General features: G+C 39.1%; 1 pseudogene; it reads right to left on the bottom strand.

Annotated features, from left to right (window-relative positions):
• Window positions 1-8,506: 8,506 nt before the first annotated feature.
• Window positions 8,507-8,624, bottom strand: LOC126189154 (5S ribosomal RNA; annotated as a pseudogene).
• Between the last annotated feature and the right edge of the window lie 658 nt (window positions 8,625-9,282).

Raw genomic sequence — 9,282 nt, forward strand, 5'->3', positions numbered from 1 at the left:
ACGAGATTTTAATGCAACATTTTGGGTTACTTGAAAATACATTCTGAATTAAAGTACTTTATGAGAGATACCAGATGACATAGTGGTTAGTTTATGTGACAGCTACACGATTATATCACGACGTTACTAATGAGTGACAATTTACAATGTTGCTTTTGCGGTGTATCTGTTTTATATTTGCACAGTTTTTCTGAATTATTCTGGAAAGTAAAACATGTTTTAGTAGTAACTTTTGTGGTATAGCTACAATGAGACAGCCTTTTCTGTAGCACAACAATACGTTACAGCACAGTAATTTCTTCATCACAACAATAAGCGTAATAAGTAAGATATCTATACGCAAAGCATTTCACTTTTGTTTATCGTGAGGTAAGTACATTGACTTCTGCAGAACTTAGCTTTCGGAGGACAATAACTACGCCACTTCCACAGAGATAATCCTACAACAAGACGCACATTTAGCGCTACAGGACATGCATTTGAGTGATTAATTTTGTACTTAAACCATTTAGTTTTCAAGATTTTTTAATTACAAAGAAAGTTTTCGGTAATACATTTCATTCCATTCTTGTAATCTGTAACACCTGAGGGTATAATTACATTAATCCTCAGGGGGGTACACGCTTACTTTGCGTATCATGTGTTTGGCAAGCACAAGGAGCCCTAGCTAATATGGTATTTGCTTATACAACTTTACACATCAGTACCATATTCCTCTAACACATAAATTACATAGCTATCTGATCATTTAACTGAGAGAGACAAACTGTTTTACTACGGCAGTGACAGATGTTTACGTAATTACACCGTTGGATAACTTCACACTTATGAAATTGTATTTTGTCTGTACTTTGTGAACTGTTCATATTTTTTCGGGCCCATTGTGATATTATGAGAGCTTTGAATGATATATTTGGTATGGGATCACGATTTTTAAAGTACGTTTGAGGCAGATGACACTTTTGACATGAGCAGAGAATTTTTTTTAATTATTGGAGGAAGCTACGACGATTTGGAGAATTGACTGAGATGTTATGATATTATTATGACGACGATGTGTATTATGCTGTTGAGGTATGTTTATGATCAATAAGCCGATGTTATATGAGGAATTTGATTATGCTACATATTTATTATGATGAAATATTGAAGAAGTGTCGACGAATATGTATATGTGTAATAAGGTAAGTAATAATGAGTAGTGGTTAGGGACTCTGACTTGTGATAAGGGATGTTGGAAACCAAGAATCGTACTTTAAGAGTTATGAAATGTGTGTGTATATGCGTGAATGTATCACAATGCCAGCGAAAATTTTTTGGTCACTGTTATATTCATAAGATTTTGTTTCTACACATTTGCAACGTAAATTCTTGCCATGTGAAATATTTTTATATGATACTGTCACTGTAGCGAAAACTGCTGTCGTAAATATTTCCGTAAGAAAGTTAAGTGACCACCTGCACGTAATGCGTCGTGGGCACCCAGCTGCGTCAGACGCCTGGAGAAAAAGCCATTAGTGTGTGCATTTTAAGAGGCACAGGTAGAAAAAAAAGGGAGGCCACTATCCTGGCCATTGACATTCCTTTAGAGAAAGCATCGCAAATACGACACGCTCATTACTTGGAAAGATACTTACATCTGCACACCTGATTATGACAAGCGTCTTTCTATGAGAGTTGAGAGAATTTCTACTAACTTATGAAATGTCTCATGACTATTGAATGACATTTTTATGCTTTGCTTTTCATAGTTGCTTATTTCATTTGATATCTAGTTTCCAGCTGTGTTGCAGCATTGGTTTTATAAAATAAAATAAAATGCATTTGCTAATGTGAACACTTTCTGTCAACAGATCTATTAAATAATAATTTTGTGATCCACATTCTTCAAAAAAGGAGCACTTGGAAAGGAAAGAACAATAAGAAGGGACTAGTAACAGTAACTGCATACATAATATTCTTTTCAAGTACATGGTAATATTTCTTTTTACAATAAGTTGTAGTGGTGCACCACTTTAATTACATAGACACTAAGATGTGACATAGGTATTAGACATGGCCATTTTTACTGTAATATTTTTTTTGCTTGAGCTTTATCATGTTTAGGTATAAGTTACTGCTGTTTGCCAGGCATAGTGTTACTGAATTTGACTTTGTGTTGCTCTTCTAAGCCAATTTACTACTGATTTATTTTTCTTATTTGCTGCACATTGCCTTATATTAGTTGTAATATTGCAATTGCTTTGCTAATTTCTATAATGCTGCTTGCTTCGCAAATCTGCATTTTTCTCATTGCTGTTTGCGTTAATTGTTTTGTGCTGCTGCATTGCCTCGTCCCTTAGTTTAGCATCTGAGCTCAGTAGATTTAAGTTAGCTTAAGAGGGGTAGACTATATAAGAAACTGACTATGGAGAATAGGTAAAGAATGCATTGCGAAGTTATATAAAAAAGATTTGGGCCAAAATGAGTATTGTACAATCAGAAATAATTATTTTGATAGAAATATGAATAGAATACAGGAAGGAGGTATAGATAGGACTTTTTGGGAATAATGATGAATGAAGGGAGATCTCCAAGAAGCAAAGAAAGTTTTGTTTGCAAAATACTGCAATAAAACAAAACCTGTCCTTTCCTTGTGTTATCCCACTATGTGTTTGTGTACTCTTGTATATTTATGTTCCTCCTGTCTTTATATGTTTATCTGATAAGACTTATGCTGTAGAATTTTTCTAATAGTCAGCTACATTCACTATGATGAGGAATATTGTTATCCTCAAATATAATTTGCATTGATAATATGTTATTTACTTTGTAAAGATGTTTAGACATTATTTATTCTGTTCTGTTTTAATGCTCATGTGTGAAGTTGATGTTTCGAAAGTTATTCTGATCTTTTATGTATGCACTCATTATTTTATATATTTACTTATGTCATAATTTTTGTAACACTGATGTATATGTTTATTTCTATTCTTTTGTAGAGCCCCTATTACTACAAATGTTATCTGTATTGTTATGTTCTTTAATGATGTATTTTGTACCTTTGTTTTTGTATTTTTATGCTATAAAATTGTAATTGACACCAGTTCATCAAATTAAGTAACTTGTAAGTTACATTTCACTGCACACGTTTCTGTTGGTCATAGTATATGCGCAGTATGTGAGAAGTTGGGACTATTAGTGCTTGCACGTGTGTTGATAATTCAGCAAGGGACTGGATAACAGCATTGCTGGTTCTAAGGACATTTAAAAAAAAATTGTGAGTGCACAAGTGGTGGTTTATGAACTTGCTATATTGTCCGCAAGACTCTTCGATGGTGATTGTGCACCTGCACAGTCGCAACATATGGTTGCTGGCCGTCTCTACATGGACTACAGTGGATCTGCATCTTTGATGGCCCACCAATACCATTATTTCAACAAGGACTGCAGTGGGTCTGCACCTCTGGTGGCCCACCAATACCATAATCTCTACCAGGACTACAGTGGGTCTGCTCTGTGATGACCTACCTACCAGTATTCTTCAAAACTTCGAATGACTCTGCTGTGGGTTTGCTCTGTTGTGGCCCATTACTTGTCAGCATGTCAAGAGTCAGCACTGTCTTTCCGTTGTAAGGACAACACTACTTCTTTAAGACTGCATGGAAATCCACTACTTCTGTGTGCATTTTCTTTTATTATTCAGACTTTGAGAAAAGAAATGGCAGTTTTACTGTGATGAATGATCAGGACTATCTTTATGGACTGTGAGAAAATTTTAGCTTTTGACCAACATTGTATCAATAAGTGTGTGCACTTGATTTCTTTATTATTGTAATTATGAAAAATTGTATCAAATCATTATTGGCCACTGCCCAAAACAATTTGTAAAATTTTTTGTGGGCAGCATGGGGGCTATGTAAGTAGGCTGTTTATGTTTTCTTATTCGCAACGTTACATAGCGCTCGGTATGAAAATCACTGGCTGTGCTGTGTGCAGTCTGTGGCTAGTTTGCATTGTTGTCTGCCATTGTAGTGTTGGGCAGCGGCAGCTGGATGTGAACAGCGCGTAGCGTTGCGCAGTTGGAGGTGAGCCGCCAGCAGTGGTGGATGTGGGGAGAGAAATGGCGGAGACTTGAAATTTGTAAGACTGGATGGCATATATATTATGATTATTAAGGTAAATACATTGTTTGTTCTCTATTAAAATCTTTCATTTGCTAACTATGCCTATCAGTAGTTATTGCCTTCAGTAGTTTGAATCTTTTATTTAGCTGGCAGTAGTGGCGCTCGCTGTATTGCAGTAGTTCGAGTAACGAAGATTTTTGGTGAGGTAAGTGATTTGTGAAAGGTACAGGTTAATGTTGGTCAGGGCCATTCCTTTGTAGGGATTTCTGAAAGTCAGATTGCGTTGCGGTAAAAAATATTGTGTGTCAGTTTAAGCACAGTCATGTATAAATGTTCAAAAGGGGACGTTTCAGCATGCGTATCCAATGTAAACAGACAGAATACGCCGTTGCGGTCGACAACGCCTACATAAGACAACAAGTGTCTGGCGCAGTTATCGCAGGTTATCAAGATTTAAGTGAGTCTGAACGTGGTATTACAGTCGGCACAGGAGCAATGGGACACATCTCCAAGGTAGCAGTGACGTGTGGAAATCCGTACGACCATTTCACAAATGTACCGTGAATATCAGGAATTCGGTAAAACATAAAATCTCCGACATCGCTGCGGCCGGAAAAAGATCCTGCAAGAACGGGACCAACGAAGACTGAAGAGAATCTTTCAGCGTGACGGAAGTGCAGTCCTTTCTTAAATTGCTGCAGGTTTCAGTGCTGGGACATCAGCAAGTGTCAGCGTGCGCACCATTCAACGAAACATCATCGATATGGGCTTTCGGAGTCGAATGTCCATTATTATTATGAGGTACTTAGGTATGATTCTCCTACGTTGAAAGAAGAGCACCTGCATACCTTGTTAGACTAGCGTTTCTGTAGAAGGTTATATCGCGGGGAATGTCTTAGCCACATCCTAGAGGTTGTTGGAAAAATGAATCTCTTACCTTGTCTGCAATAGTGAGCATACATATCGCACACGTTCCAAGTTTCTGTAACATCTACAAGTACCTATTTTTCCGTTCACCGTATAATTACAAACACTGGGAAAAAACTACAAACGTTTCAAACGTAAAAATGAAAACCTTTTATTGAAGTATCTGCAAATAATTTCTGTTGCTTTGTTGTCAACATTCAGTATTCCACTATGCATGAAAAATTTCTGTTCATCAGTTCTGTTGGTACTTTCTAGTAATATTATTCTTATTTTCATCAGAATGTGCTAGAGTGGCAGAGATCTTTTCGCAGTTACAAATGATTGCGATAACCATTCGATTCCGGGAGTAAGGTTTAGAATCATCATCGAAGGTTCTAAAGTACTTTTTACATGCCCGGTATATTACTCCAATGCTCTTGTGAAAAGCATGCACTGTAGCTGTTTTTCAGCGTTTCTTGCAGTTGGTTTGCGTCGTACTTCCAATGGAGAGACACGAATGCAAAGTCTTATTTAGTGATGATCACTAGAAGGATGTCTATGTTCCTCATTTCAGAAGAATGAAGATTAAAGGCATATTACTTTTGCTATTGTCTGCCAACATAATCTAACTCTGAAGGTAGGAACAGTTGCCAGCAACGTGAGACCATCCGGCAACAAAAGAAAAGGAGCACGTCCATCTTGGTCGTGTTTCTCTTTTCCTTTCTCGTATATAAAAGCGCCGAGAATATTTCATGTACTTTTTAAAAGCACTATCAGAAGCGAACATCGCTACGAAATCCACATCTGTGTCCTCCGAAAGAGAAACAGCACAACCAGAGCTGTACCGAATGCAACAGGCTTATAAATTTTCACCCCGACGGAAAGACAGGGAAATAACCCCCAAGACATTACCCAGGACGTTCCTGAGCAATGGCGACGCTTCATTAGGTAGTGTTAGCTGCCAAATCGTAATCTCTCTTTTCTTTCCGTTTCAGTGCATTTAGATTGCTTCCGCCTTACTTCATTCTTATTGCAACAGTGGGGCGAATGCCAAACGAGTGTCCGATACAGGGGGAAACAGTGGCATTTCCTAGTGGTATCAATATAAGGTTCAGAAGAAACACAGCTTAAACCGGTAAAGATAAGCATCTTTTGTCCTGGTTTCTTAATGAGCACTCTGTGAGTGTACTTAAGTCGCATTCGCGACGGAATTCGCCTTCTCCTTTGTTCATTAATTTATGAAAATAAAATTTTAAGCTAACAGTCGTCTTGAAACTTTAGCTTGAATGTCTAGCTATAAGCGGAAGTCAAATAAAAAACAAACAGATGAAAAAATGTAAGTAAACCGTTTATTATTTCAAAAGTAATCATCATAACTGTCCTCACATTCATCCCACTGTGAGAAAAGGCTGTCAGTGCCTTCATAGAAAAATGTTTGCAGTTGCCTACGAAACCGTGATTGTACCCATGCGTGTACCTCTTCTTCTGAAGCAAACCCACGGCAACAAATGCCTTTTTCTAAAGGGTCTTTGGCAGTATGTGAGCACACGTTGCCAAGGTTGTTTCGAATACGCTGCAGACGTTTCGCTGGGAAGCAGTCCCGATGTCTCCTAATGCGATTTCCACATTTTTGGAGCCCTGACAGTCGTGGCCAGCGATCTTCTCCGGATCAAAAGGTGCACACTTGGTTGCAATCATGGTTCCGTAGGCAAACTCAAACATTTTTCCATGAACGTATTTACAGTCTTGTCTGACATTTGGATAAATGTATAACAGTTACGGCGATTACTTCTGGAATATCAAACAGCTAACTTACTTTCTTTCCATCTGCCTCGTTTTCATTTGACTGCTACTTACAGAATTCTGACTCATTTATGTACCCTATGTGATAACACAATCTGACTCAGAAATCCTGTGATAACGATAAACTTTCTCAAGCGCAATGTAAAATTTGGAAATAGATTAGTTATTAGCATTAAGTGAGATGCCGGCCGCTGTGGTCGAGCGGTTCTAGGGGCTTTAGTTCGAAACCGCGCTGCTGCTACCGTAGCAGGTTCGAATCCTGCCTCGGGCATGGATGTGTGTGATGTCCTTAGGTTAGTTGGGTTTAAGTAGTTCTAAGTCTAGGGGACTGATGACCTCAGATGTTAAGTCCAATAGTGCTTGGAGCCATTTGAACCATCAATGAGACTTATAAAGCTAATAGAATTCTGATGTAAAGATATTCGTGTCAATGAAAACACTCGTGAAATGCAAATGCATATGCCACCTGTGAGATCCGATCTGCCACTGAAATCTGAGATTACGTCTCCAGAAATACTAACTTTTGAATTCTAGTGTCTCTCAGCGAACTTGTTAAGAGAACTAATCTGAAGATAGAACTGCCGGCGGAACTACATTCATCAGCAAACTGCGACAGAAATACGTACCAGAGAACTGTAATATTACGTAAAAGATGAGAGAAACATATGGCTCTATGCATTGAGTACATTACTTGTTTATATAGAACCTTTAAATAGGACATGGAGTCAGGATATGACCAGTGTTGGTCGTAAACAGCCAAAGGGTACTAAAGGAGTTTCAACGCAGTAGGCAGATGTATGCAGATACTGTTGCAAAATCGGCCTAATGTTAACTATCCGAAATAGATTATAACCAGTTTTACACAGGCGACTGCAATCAGTCTCATACATTTCACAAACGAGCGTACTATGCTACGATTTTACAATATTCACAAAAATAATCTACTAAAGCGGTTTGCTCACATATGTTTAAATGAGGGGACTGAGTGCCGCGAATGCTCACACATGAATGAAGTATGATTGACTATCGTGATCCACGTTGACACGCGATTCTGAACTGATCACGAAGGAAGGCTAAGATTAATTTCAGGTGGAACAAACACGGCTCACAAGAAATTACTCCACCTAAACATGACTCCAAAAACTAACAAGTCCACATAAATGTAATAGGATATGTGTAAAAAGTATTGGTTAATCTAAGAGTTCGTTGCGAGCTCAACAAACAAGTATGATGCAGTGTGATTGCAAAATTCGGACCCAGAGCTGGGCACCCTTCATCAACCGAAGCACTCTGTCTTCAGGCCACAAGTGGCTCATCGGGACCATCCGACCGCCGTGTCATCCTCAGGTAAGGATGCGGATAGGAGGGGCGTGTGGTTCAAATGGCTCTGAGCACTATGGGACTTAACATCTGAGGTCATCAGTCACATAGAACTTAGAACTACTTGAACTTAACTAACCTAAGGACATCACACACATCTATCCCCGAGGCAGGATTCGAACCTGCGACCGTAGCGGTCGTGCGGTTCCAGACTGAAGCGCCTAGAACCGCTGGGCCACTCCGGCTAGCGGGGCGTGTGGTCAGCACTCCGCTCTCCAGGTCGTTACGATGGTTTTCTTTGAACGGAGCCGCTATTATTCGGTCGAGTAGCTCCTCAATTTGCGTCACGAGGCTGAGTGCACCCTGAAAAATGGCAACACCACATGGCGGCCCGGATGGTAACCCATCCAAGTGCCGGTCACGCCCGACAGCGCTTAACTTCGGTGGTCTGACGGGAACCGGTGTATCCACTGCGGCAAGGCCATTGCCTTTCATCATCAGACAAGAACTGTAAATTGTTTTAACTTGAGACATCTAAGTTTCGAACATATGTTAGAACACAAAAGTTTACAGTTACGTCGTAAATGGAAAGTAGAATCAAATGCGTCGGTTTTCAATTCCAAAGTCGATGCTCTTGATATCTGTCCATTACAGTGTCATCTACTATGAATGGAAACATTGGTTTGAGTAAACTGTACGTATTTTTTGGTGTAGAATCCGAACATGCAGTAAAAATGGGAGGTTCCTATTTGAAAACACGCAGTTGACCCCGCCCATGCAGGAGTTGTGGGTAGGAGGTGGCCAACTATGCCACAGACCTAGGTCTCGTTTACTAATGTTAACTTTTCACCTAAAACATATTTTTTTGTATGATATGTCGTTTTTGAGATACTTAAAACAAACACCCTGTATAACCTAAACGATACAATGTAACGACATAAAAAGAAATGGAAAGAACATCTAGAACGTATGAGTGACAGAAGAATACCTAAAGCAGCAAGTAGATACAAGCCAGAAGGAAGAAGTATGGGAAGAACAAATACAAGATGGTAGCAAACCCTATGAAGGCAGAACTGGCCACTAATGCCTAACCCTTGTTGGGAAGAAGGAGAGGTATCTTATCTCTCAGTGAAGAACCGGGAATCGT

This window comes from Schistocerca cancellata, chromosome 5, assembly GCF_023864275.1.
Source record: "Schistocerca cancellata isolate TAMUIC-IGC-003103 chromosome 5, iqSchCanc2.1, whole genome shotgun sequence".
Taxonomy (NCBI): Eukaryota; Metazoa; Arthropoda; class Insecta; order Orthoptera; family Acrididae; genus Schistocerca; species Schistocerca cancellata.